Source organism: Oncorhynchus clarkii, chromosome 1 (genome assembly GCF_045791955.1).
Source record: "Oncorhynchus clarkii lewisi isolate Uvic-CL-2024 chromosome 1, UVic_Ocla_1.0, whole genome shotgun sequence".
Classification (NCBI taxonomy): domain Eukaryota; kingdom Metazoa; phylum Chordata; class Actinopteri; order Salmoniformes; family Salmonidae; genus Oncorhynchus; species Oncorhynchus clarkii.
In genome coordinates, this window is record NC_092147.1 from 8,778,151 (window position 1) to 8,789,407 (window position 11,257).

The 11,257-nt window shown below is 42.8% G+C and overlaps 1 long non-coding RNA gene and 1 pseudogene across 1 annotated transcript; one reads left to right on the forward strand and one right to left on the reverse strand.

The window, feature by feature from the left end:
* The first annotated feature begins 683 nt into the window (after nt 1-683).
* Nucleotides 684-7,918, forward strand: LOC139414379 (protein ANKUB1-like; annotated as a pseudogene).
* A 1,284-nt stretch (nt 7,919-9,202) lies between these two features.
* LOC139414976 (uncharacterized) lies at nt 9,203-9,877 on the reverse strand. The gene is made up of 3 exons (XR_011634923.1): nt 9,796-9,877; nt 9,452-9,637; nt 9,203-9,286 (listed from the first exon to the last, which is right to left on the reverse strand). It is a non-coding gene; the product is annotated as an uncharacterized lncRNA (long non-coding RNA).
* Between the last annotated feature and the right edge of the window lie 1,380 nt (nt 9,878-11,257).

Genomic DNA, 11,257 nt, shown 5'->3' on the forward strand with positions numbered 1-11,257 from the left:
CTATTGTTTGTAATCTATGTATGCTTGTGTTCCCTCATGTGCCTTATGTATTGATTTGTTATTAATTTTTAAAAAATGTTAAAAAAAAATTTAAAAAAAAATTGTTTTTAAACGCCATGTTATTTTAGGGCGTGGCTCCGCATTCGTGACCGGGTGTCTTATTTCTATTTCCCGGTATCCGTTAGTGCTGGAATTTGCGATTAATACTTTTCTCATGCCGAAACCGGATTAGATACATACCGGTAGTTAAATGTCAAAAATTATTATATTCGCAATGTCATTAAACAACAACAACAACATATATAGCTACTACAATTTCGAAACATGATTTTGTCATCAGTTCAGTACCATTTGTTTGATTTTGTGGACCCACGACTAAACGTTATCTATGTTAGCTAGTTGCTAGCGACGCTAGTCAGCATAGGCTGCTACATGATAAATAGTTCGCATTAGCGAATTAGCTACCTAGCTAGGCAGCATAACAAGCTGTCAAATCCAGTGGAAACCGATGCAACCCTGCTGCCAAATAAGGGCTAGCTCGATGACCCGTGGTAACAGTGAGGTCCCCATGAGTTTCAAGGCTTTAATAAGTGCTATCGTGCAGAAAAAGCGAATAAAATACTATTTGATGAGCTAGCTAAGTTAGCAAGACGGGTATGACCGTTAACAGTGTGCATGCGCAAATGCATGACGACACATTGAATATAAGTGAAGCAGGCATGCAGAACGAGATCGCCCCACCAAGCCAGATAGTAGAGGGGTGCAACAACGCCGGTACATAGAGGCATAGCTCATACAATTATATTTTGTCCGGGTCAATGACTATCCTTGTTGAATAATAAATACCTGCGTCAAATATATGGCATCGCATGCTAGTGCAAAGATAGCTTGCATGATTTTTTTTTTTTAAATCCGGTGACCACTAGATGTCCTCATATATCCACATTTAGATCAACTGTACTTGATTTTTCATCAGTACTGTGAATGACAAGCCCACTGAATCTAGTTTAATAATCTTTATACTCAGCAGGTAGAGGCCTAGGTACTTCAAATCAGTGCTTCATTTGAGCAGGATCATGCCAGAACAGGATCCGGCACCGTTCCGTTCTGGACTGTTTTGTTCCGGAACCTATTTGGCCGAATCCGGTACCTCTCGTGCCATGAAAAATCATTTTCACTTTTTGCTATTTAACAATTATAATAAAAGCGATCAATGTTCATTCGAGTTGCCTCTGTAACAGGGTTATATTGGTGATTCCCCTTGCCACTTTATTGTTAAGCCAATGGGTTTTTGGTTTGAGTTTGTCTTGCCTTCACCTACTCAACATGGCATCTTATTGGCTGGTTTGAATAGCTGCTTACGAGGGGGGATGTTCCAGTTAAAATCGTCCCAGTGAACAAGCACCAAACCAGCGGTAAGTTGTTGGTTGCAAAGCACTGTACATCAAAAGTGATTTTTATACTTTCAGGTGATGATTTAAATGTTCAATTTATATCAAATTGTTTGTAAATGTTATTCGAACATCACACATAAGATGCAGCGGTTTTTGGAGAATATTTGTTGTGCATTTTGTTGTAGAGAATTCCCGCCAGTACTAGCTAGCAATTTACTGTGTCAAGTTACGGAAGTACTGCTGTCTGTTCAGAAATAAATTAAATAATTCAGAATAGCCTAATACGTCATGAGAAACCCTATAATTTAGCTACAGAGTACCAATGGCCCCTTTTTTTTAAATAGCCTAGCTGCGGATTGTAGCCCAATAACAAAGAATAGCCTACAGTCGGGAACGCGAGGCAAATCTGTCAGTGAAAAAACAGCACGCAGACAAAACAGGCCTTTTGCAATTTTTCAAATATAATCGAGGGAAAACACAGGTTGAAAAGCAATGACTCTTGCTGAAAAGATAAGACTATGCTGTAGACTACCAAAATATTTGATCAACTCCCAAACATTGTTTTACAAAACAGAGAGAGGGAGAGATAGGCTTTTGACACGAGCGCATCGACAATCTCCAGCGAGTGAGCTGCGCATCATTGGGTGAGTCAGTGAAACTGGAAAGCATTTTTAGGACTAATTTCCTCCTCATATTGTAGCCTACTATATGTTTCTCCACAAACCTAGGCCTATAGGCTATTGATGGATTCAAGACAAGGTCGTTTTTATTGATCTCAGATACTAAGTTTGTCAGTGTCAAAGTAGCCTGCCATTTCGATCATTTGTGCAAATTAAAAAAAGATAGTGCCAAAGTCTCCAGTCATGTAAAATTATGTAGAATTGCACGAAATGCGGTTTTAAAAAGGCCAACACTTTCCCGGACCCTAGGCTACTAAAAATGTTCCCCATATGTGCACCTTTTATAAGTGGCTCTACCCAAATGTGATGATATGCGTTCAATGCTCTATTATAATAGGTGATCTTTTTTCTCATGAGTTCTGGTACCACAGAACCCCCCCTCTAGCACCCACTCTTTGTTCTGGCACCTCCCAATTTACAAATTAAGCTCTGCTTCAAATTTTAAATACTTTTTTGCCCCACTGTATAGTGTGGTGGTATATAGTATGGTGATATATAGTATGTTGAGGTCACCCTGCTTGAGACTTAAAGTAATATTGCCCTTGCTCAACCAAGACCATGGTTATGATAGAGTGATTGGTTAGTAAGGACACTGCTTTATACCGAGACCATGGTTATGGTAGAGTGATTGGTTAGTAAGGACACTGCTTTATACCGAGACCATGGTTATGGTAGAGTGATTGGTTAGTAAGGACACTGCTTTATACCGAGACCATGGTTATGGTAGAGTGATTGGTTAGTAAGAACACTGCTTCGTGAGTGTGAAGTGTTGTTGTACAGAGGTCCCTGGGTACATGTCCAGAGCCAGACAGGGACAGAACTCACTCTGTTCCACAAAGTTCTGTGGAAGATTTGCTAACAGAGGAGAGTGGTTATGTATCTAAGTACAAATGTAACCATCAGAATAATGTTTATTTGTGTTCCTTACTCCTTACTTACACATCCCATCATTGACATAGTCAAAGCCAGACCTTCTGTCTGTCTCTCCTTCTTGCTGGTTGACTAGAGTGGAAATCTATAGTATTGTATGGTTGACCTGGGATAGAGCTGAAATGTGGCCCGATGTAGTGTTGCCTTTGTACCAAACACCCTTACAGTCATAAACCTTTTCCCCATGTAATCGCCTCAACCTCAGTCTGGTGTTCGCTAACAGTATCTGAAGAGTCTGTATACCCAGGGGTGTATAGTACAGTAGAGCACAGCAGACTACAATAGAGTACAGCAGACTACAGAGTACAGCAGACTACAGAGTACAGCAGACTACAGAGTACAGCAGACTACAGAGTACAGCAGAGCACAGCAGGCCGTATAGTAGGAGAAGAAGAGGCCCTTTGGGTTCATTGAAATACATATTCATAATATTTCTGTTAACAATTTAATCTGCACCCAGATTAGTCTTCAATTTAATTTTCACCCAGATTAGTGTTCAATTTAATTTTCACCCAGATTAGTGTTCAATTTAATTTTCACCCAGATTAGTGTTCAATTTAATCTGCACCCAGATTAGTGTTCAATGTGATAGAACAAAACTCAGTACAGCACATTAATTAGAAAATGTTGTTACAAGTTTGAGCCACGAGATGGTGGTAGATTATAAATTTAAATAGCATGGACCTTTGATTTGTCTCTGGATAGAAATTGCCCTTGGGCACAGATCTAGGATCAGTTTACTCTCACCAAATCCTAACCTTTACCATTAGCAGTAAAAACACAAACCAGACCTAAGATCAGTGCAAAGGAGCCACTTAATCTTACCCCTGTAATTATATGACTCCTAGCTTATATATACTGAGTGTACCAAACATTAGTAACACCTTCCTAATATTGAGTTGCACCCCGCCTTCTGCCATCAGAACAGCCTCAATTCGTTGGGGCATGGACTCTACAAGGTGTTTGAAAGCGTTCCACAGGGATGCTGGCCCATGTTGACTCCAATGCTTCCAACAGTTGTGCCAAGTTTGCTGGATGTTCTTTGGGTGGTGGACCATTCATGATACACACAGGAAACTGTTGAGTGTGAAAAACCCCAGCAGCATTGCAGTTCTTGACACAAACCGGTGCACCTGGCACCTACTACCCCGTTCAAAGGCACTTAAATATTTTGTCTTGCCCATTCACCCTCTGAATGGCACACATACACAATCTATGCCTCAATTGTCTCAAGGCTTAAAAATCCTTCTTTAACCTGTCCGCTCCCCTTCATCTACACTGAAGTGGATTTAACAAGTGACATCATTAAGGGTTCATAGCTTTCACCTGGATTCACCTGGTCAGTCTTTGTCATGGAAAGAACAGGTGTTCATAATGTTTTGTTTACTCGGTGTATAAACACAACATAGGTATTTATGTAAAACAAGTGAATTTACTTTATGTCCATGGTCTTATACTTCAGCGGGAGCCGGTGGTGCGTGTGTTCAGTGCCGTGACGGGGGAGACCCTCTCAGTCTTGGGCACTGTGTTTCTCCTGAGTACGTCTGTGGCCAGGCTCATGACCCTGGTGTCCCAGCAGTGTGTGCTTCCCGTCAGCTCCTTCAGACTGAGCTCTCCCACCGGCCTGCAACTCTACGACTGCAACCGGCTGCACGACTACGCCATTGACCTGGGTATGGCCTTCCTTGTGCAGTAGATCAATGGTCCTCTGGCTCAACACCTTATGGATGTAACACAGAGACAAATGGACTGTATGGAACACATTCTTGGTTCATGGAAACCAGGAGGACAACCTGCATGTGTTTCTGTCTCTCAGGGGCTACTCTACGGTTAGACACCTGGGATGGGTGGGCGGAGTTCCTCAGAGGCTGCTTCCTGGGACACAGACTGACCGTCCAACGACACCTGTCTAGGGAGAGACCTGTGATGTCAGAATACACATCTACACACTGAACTGTATGATAGACTTACTATCAACAGTGATGGTACTGAACCTTTATATAGCTTACAATTATAGTACTGACCCTGTATATAGCTTACAATGATAGTACTGACCCTGTATATAGCTTACAATGATGGTACTGACCCTTTATATAGCTTACAATGATAGTACTGACCCTGTATATAGCTTACAATGATGGTACTGACCCTGTATATAGCTTACAATGATAGTACTGACCCTGTATATAGCTTACAATGATGGTACTGACCCTGTATATAGCTAACAATGATAGTACTGACCCTGTATATAGCTTATAATGATAGTACTGACCCTGTATATAGCTTACAATGATAGTACTGACCCTGTATATAGCTTACAATGATAGTACTGACCCTGTATATAGCTTACAATAATAGTACTGACCCTGTATATAGCTTACAATAATAGTACTGACCCTGTATATAGCTTACAATGATAGTACTGACCCTGTATATAGCTTACAATGATGGTACTGACCCTGTATATAGCTAACAATGATAGTACTGACCCTGTATATAGCTTATAATGATAGTACTGACCCTGTATATAGCTTACAATGATAGTACTGACCCTGTATATAGCTTACAATGATAGTACTGACCCTGTATATAGCTTACAATAATAGTACTGACCCTGTATATAGCTTACAATAATAGTACTGACCCTGTATATAGCTTACAATGATAGTACTGACCCTGTATATAGCTTACAATGATAGTACTGACCCTGTATATAGCTTACAATGATAGTACTGACCCTGTATATAGCTTACAATGATAGTACTGACCCTGTATATAGCTTACAATAATAGTACTGACCCTGTATATAGCTTACAATAATAGTACTGACCCTGTATATAGCTTACAATGATAGTACTGACCCTGTATATAGCTTATATTCTCGTGTTTTTTTCCTTCATATTTTTTTTCTCTTACCCTGATATTTAATACTGCATTGTGGGAAAGAGCTTGCAAGTAAGCATTTTACTGTACTGTTTTATAACCCACTGTATCTTGTGAACTTGACAAAAAAAACTTGAAACGTGTTATAAATACATTGATTCTGTATTATTCCAGGTTCCAGCTCCGGGTGGCACTCTACATCGCTGCTTCTCTGGGCCACCTGGACCTGGCCGGCTGGCTGCTGGAGAGGGGGGTGCGTGTCATTGAGCCGGTGGGGGTTCACCCTTACCGTGAGTGGTGCCACCAGACGGCCCACCCCGACGTCGCCAAGGTTCCCGCTGTCGCCTCCATCAAGCGCGGCCAGCTCACCATCCTCAAACTCTTTATCGCCAGCAGCGTTCTGACCCTTGACCCTGGGGATCCCGACAGGCGTGACCCCCTGAGGATCGCCCTCCAGTACGGCCACAGAGAGTGTGTGCGTCACCTGGCCACCAAGCTGTGCTCTGTGGTGGTCCTCCCAGGTATGGCCCTGCCCATGCGGACATACCTCCAGATAAAGGGCTGGGTGAGGCTGGGGCAGAGGAGGGCAGCATCCAGGCACTGCATGGGCCTCAACAGGGCTCCGTTCAGGACCAGGGTGGGCGACACGGTCCTGGTGGACGGCTTCACCCTCCCCAAGATGTCCTCCAAGCCCAGGAGGAGTGAGGCCAAGGCGGGTATCGGGGTGTTGTCCACAGCCTCTCGACGTTTGACCCCCATCAACTGCCCATCTCATGTATCCTGCCCGCTCCGCGCCCTGGCATCCCAGGATAAACCTCTTCAACTACCGAAGCTACACCCTGTGGCCACGAGGGATGAAAGAGAGAAGAAGAGGGGATGGGAAGGGATGTGAGGAGGATGAGAGTGGGGATCAGAACAGCAACCAATGGAGGAGCAGAGTCCCTCTCCCGCCCATTTCCAGAGACACCAATCTCAGACCTGTGTTTGCCTCGCCAAACTCCGCCCAGATACTCACCACCTCACTGGAGGCCTTTTCTCTCCCCTGCGACCGCACACCCAGAGAAAACGCCATATACTGTTTGGCCTTGGCCAGGTTAGTCCAAGTTTAAATGACAGCTACGGTGAATATGAATATTTCTCTGGAGGTTTCTTATGAAAGGTGTGAATACTGTCAGAAGAAGCCTCCTATAATCAGTGGTGGTGGGGGGGTGGAACACATGTAAAAGCTGTTTACACACTTTTTATTTTATTTTGTTCAAGCATTTACCCACCTTTTGTGGAAGATGCATTGAAAGTAGAGGGAGCGTTACTTCTTTAATCCTGAACGGCAATCAGCATTTACCAGTCAATGTTTTTACCACTACATCACTGCCTATGATATACCCTTATCCTCCCTGAATAGATTTCAGTACAAACAAATCATGAGCCAACCATCATGCTTAGAAGGTATATAGTCAAATCAAATCAACTCAAACTTTAATTTGTCACATGCGCTGAATACAACAAGTGTAGATCTTTCCGTGAAATGTTTACTTTACAAGCCCTTAACAAACAGTGCAGTTCAAGAAGAGTTAAGAGAATATTTACCTAATAAACTAAAGTAACAAATAATAAAACATTTGAACTTGTCCGGTGGCCATTTGATTAATTGTTCAGCAGTCTTATGACTTGGGGTTAGAAGCTGTTATAGGTTTACCCTAACAAGTCCTGAAACAAATCATGAGCCAACTATCATGCTTAGAAGGTATATAGTGTCAGTCTTATTGGTTCACCCTAACAAGTTGTTTCAGTATGGGGAGAGGATAGGATGTAAGGGCACTTCATTAATGTATTGAGGCCATTAAATATACAGTATTTCACAATGCTAAGACACAGATTTGGTCTCCTAACCTTGTTCTGGTTGATTGACTCTCTAACAGTGCCTTCACACAGAGACCATGGTTGCAGCAGCTGAATGTAGCGCGGACTCTGTCCAGGAGGAGTGCTCAGCACATTGGGTAGACACCAGGATCCTGGTCATTAGACTGCTGAATAGCTTCTACCCCCAAGTCATTAGACTGCTGAACAGCTTCTACACCCAAGTCATTAGACTGCTGAACAGCTTCTACCCCCCAGCCATTAGACTGCTGAACAGCTTCTACCCCCAAGCCATTAGACTGCTGAACAGCTTCTACACCCAAGTCATTAGACTGCTGAACTTCTTCTACCCCCAAGTCATTAGACTGCTGAACAGCTTCTACACCCAAGTCATTTGACTGCTGAACAGCTTCTACACCCAAGTCATTAGACTGCTGAACAGCTTCTACCCCCAAGTCATCAGACTGATGAACGTTAATTAAATGGCCACCTGCACTATTTGCATTGACCCCCTTTGTTATTGATGTATTTTTCTAATTGTTTTCCACTGACTCTCTTGAATTGGCTCGATGCACACTCACTACACTCTACCCACACATTCACTGTGACACTGACCGACTTTCACACTAGCTGCTGCTACTGTGTTTATTATCTATCCTGATTGCCTAGTCACTTTTACCCTTACCTACATGTACATACTGTATTACCTCAACTACCTCGCACCCATGCACATTGACTCGGTACTGGTACTCCTTGTATATAGCCTTGTTATTGTTATTGTGTTACTATTTAGAAAATATTTTCTTACTTTTTAACTCTGCATTGTTGGGAATGGGCTCGTAATAAAGCATCTCACAGTTGTTTTCGGCGTATGTGACCAATACGATTAGATTTTCATCTGAACAAATGAATGCTCTCGTTGTTATAATGAGGAATTTAATTAAATGATTTGGTTTTCCTTGAAGATTTGAATGGGCTGGGAAAGCCTTTCGTGATGGCTCTTGACAATCTGGTGAAAAGGGCTCTTGCGACTCTTTTCTTCAAGTGGGAAGGACGATGCGATATCATAAATTCCCTCTGGAGAAAAGGAGCCATGAGATGTTGTCATCGTCTCTGCAACGAAAGACCATCCAGCATGCCATCAATTTACATTTTAACTCATTTATCAGACACTCTTATCCAGAGAGACTTACAAGGAGCAATTAGGATTAAGTGCCTTGCTCAAGAGCACATTGACAGATTTTGCCTCGTGAACTCAGGGATTCTGAACCAGCAACCTATCGGTTACTGGCCCAACCTCTTAACCCACTAGGCTACCACCCAGCCCACAGTACAGTATGTCATAGGTAACAACTCAGAGGAGTACAATGTCTTTCCAAATGAATTAGTGGAATGGTAAAGGGATAATGTCTCAGTCTTGACTGAGCAGCAGCCTAAACAGCAGCAGGGCTTACCTGTAAAGTACACAGTAGGGGAAATGTTCTGAGGCTGGTACTCCAGAGACTCTTGAGGACAGAGGTTCTTACTAACTTTCTTGGAACCCTGGTTGGTGGGAAAAGGCACATTTAAACAAACGGAAAATATCGATATCTTAAAGTACAGCATATCAACTGCAAAGAAGCAGTGCAATGCCATGACACAAAGAATCATATATCTCATAAAAGGTCAACAGCAGTGTTATTCATGAAAGATGTATGTGTACTATACCTTTGTTAAAGGTGAGGACCTGCTCTCCAGTACTGCTGATGGTATCCCTTTCCAAATCAAACACGCCTTCTACAATGTCACTGGTGGCTGTAGCTCCCTTCAGTAACCACGAGCACAACCGTTCCTTGATTTTAACTGGCGTCTTTATTCTGTAGTTTTAGTCAGAATTATCACCTTCCGTGAGAACTATAAAGTAAATAAAAAATACAGTGAAGCACACTCTTACAACCTTATCTTACGAGTGACTTATTAGCTTGGTATAACTCTGAAGTGCTTACATACATAACACTTTAACCGGCGTTATAAAGGGTTCAGATTAAACACATGAATAAAGGAAAAAATACCTCATTGGCTGCTTATTACAGAAGGGAGGAAATCAAACTTCACACTTATTATTCCTGGTGTGAATTCACACTTCATCCTAACATACACTCTTCAACCTTTATGAAATGAAAACTTAGCTAGGGGATTGCCTTCCCTCCAAAAGTGTGTTGCTACAATAAGGATCCCCGTTACAACAGTATTAGCTACGTAGTTCCGCTTGTATTATCATTTCCCCCGCACAGCGGACACGTAAACAATTCAAACGAAAGACAACGACATAACCTGTAAGTCTAACTGTCAGTTACACTCCCACCAATCACCGGTGATTTCTGTGAAAGGGGTCTGCAGGTTTCTTGATCGGCTTCCAGGAGGGTGACTGTCTTATAGATGGGCCTCTCCAGATAGGTGGGTTTTGGTGATGCGTTTACCTCTCATCTAGGGTCGAGTCGCTGATCAGTAACTTGAATCTTCTCACCCGGCCATCCTGTCCCGGGTACACTTCTGTAACCTTTGCCAATTTCCACTGGTTGCGTAGTGCAGTATCATCTTGCAAGATGACAATGTCATTAATCCTTGCGTTTCTTCTGTCTTTACTCCATTTCTGTCTGTGTTGGAGGTTTAGGAGGTACTCTTTCTTCCACCTTGTCCAGAATTCATTGGCTAAGAATTGTACTCTGCGCCATCTCTTGCGGAGATAAAGATCTTCCTTGATGAACTGTCCAGGTGGCGGTAAGATAACTGTGGACTTCATTGTTAAGATGTGATTTGGCGTGAGAGGTTCTGGACCTAATGGATCATTCAGATATTCCGTAGTTAGGGGCCTACTATTTATTTCATAGAGAAAGGTATGCAGAGAAGCAGTGTCGAGTCTTCCGTCTGACTGATCAAGAGTGGATGTTAAGACACTTCGTATCGTGGGGATTTGCCTTTCCCAAACACCACCCATGTGACTTGAAGATGGGATGTTCATGATAAACTCGCATCCAAGTTCCTTCAGTCGTGTTTGATCCATTTCTTTCAGGGCGTCCACAAACTCGCGTCTTGCGCCAATGAAGTTGCTGCCTTGATCACATCTGATTTGACAAACATTACCACGTATGGCAATGAATGAACGCAGGGAATTGATTAAAGCGTCGGTGGTTAAGTCGTCAAGCATTTCAATGTGAACTGCTCGGGAGCCCATGCAAGTGAGTAGGAGCCCATAACGCTTTAACTCTCTTCTTCCGTCCTTGGCATAGAAGGGTCCAAAGCAGTCCATCCCGCAGTATGTGAAGGGAGGCGCGGTCTCCATGCGTTCCTTCGGAAGATCTGCCATCCTTTGCCCTTCTGTACATCTTCTGAATTTCCTGCATTTCACACATTTGTAGATGTGAGAGGAAACTGCATTGCTGCATCCTAGGATCCATATACCGTTGGATCGCAGCTCATTGATCGTCATTCCACGTCCTTGGTGTCGTACTCTTTCATGATAGTGCTTGACGA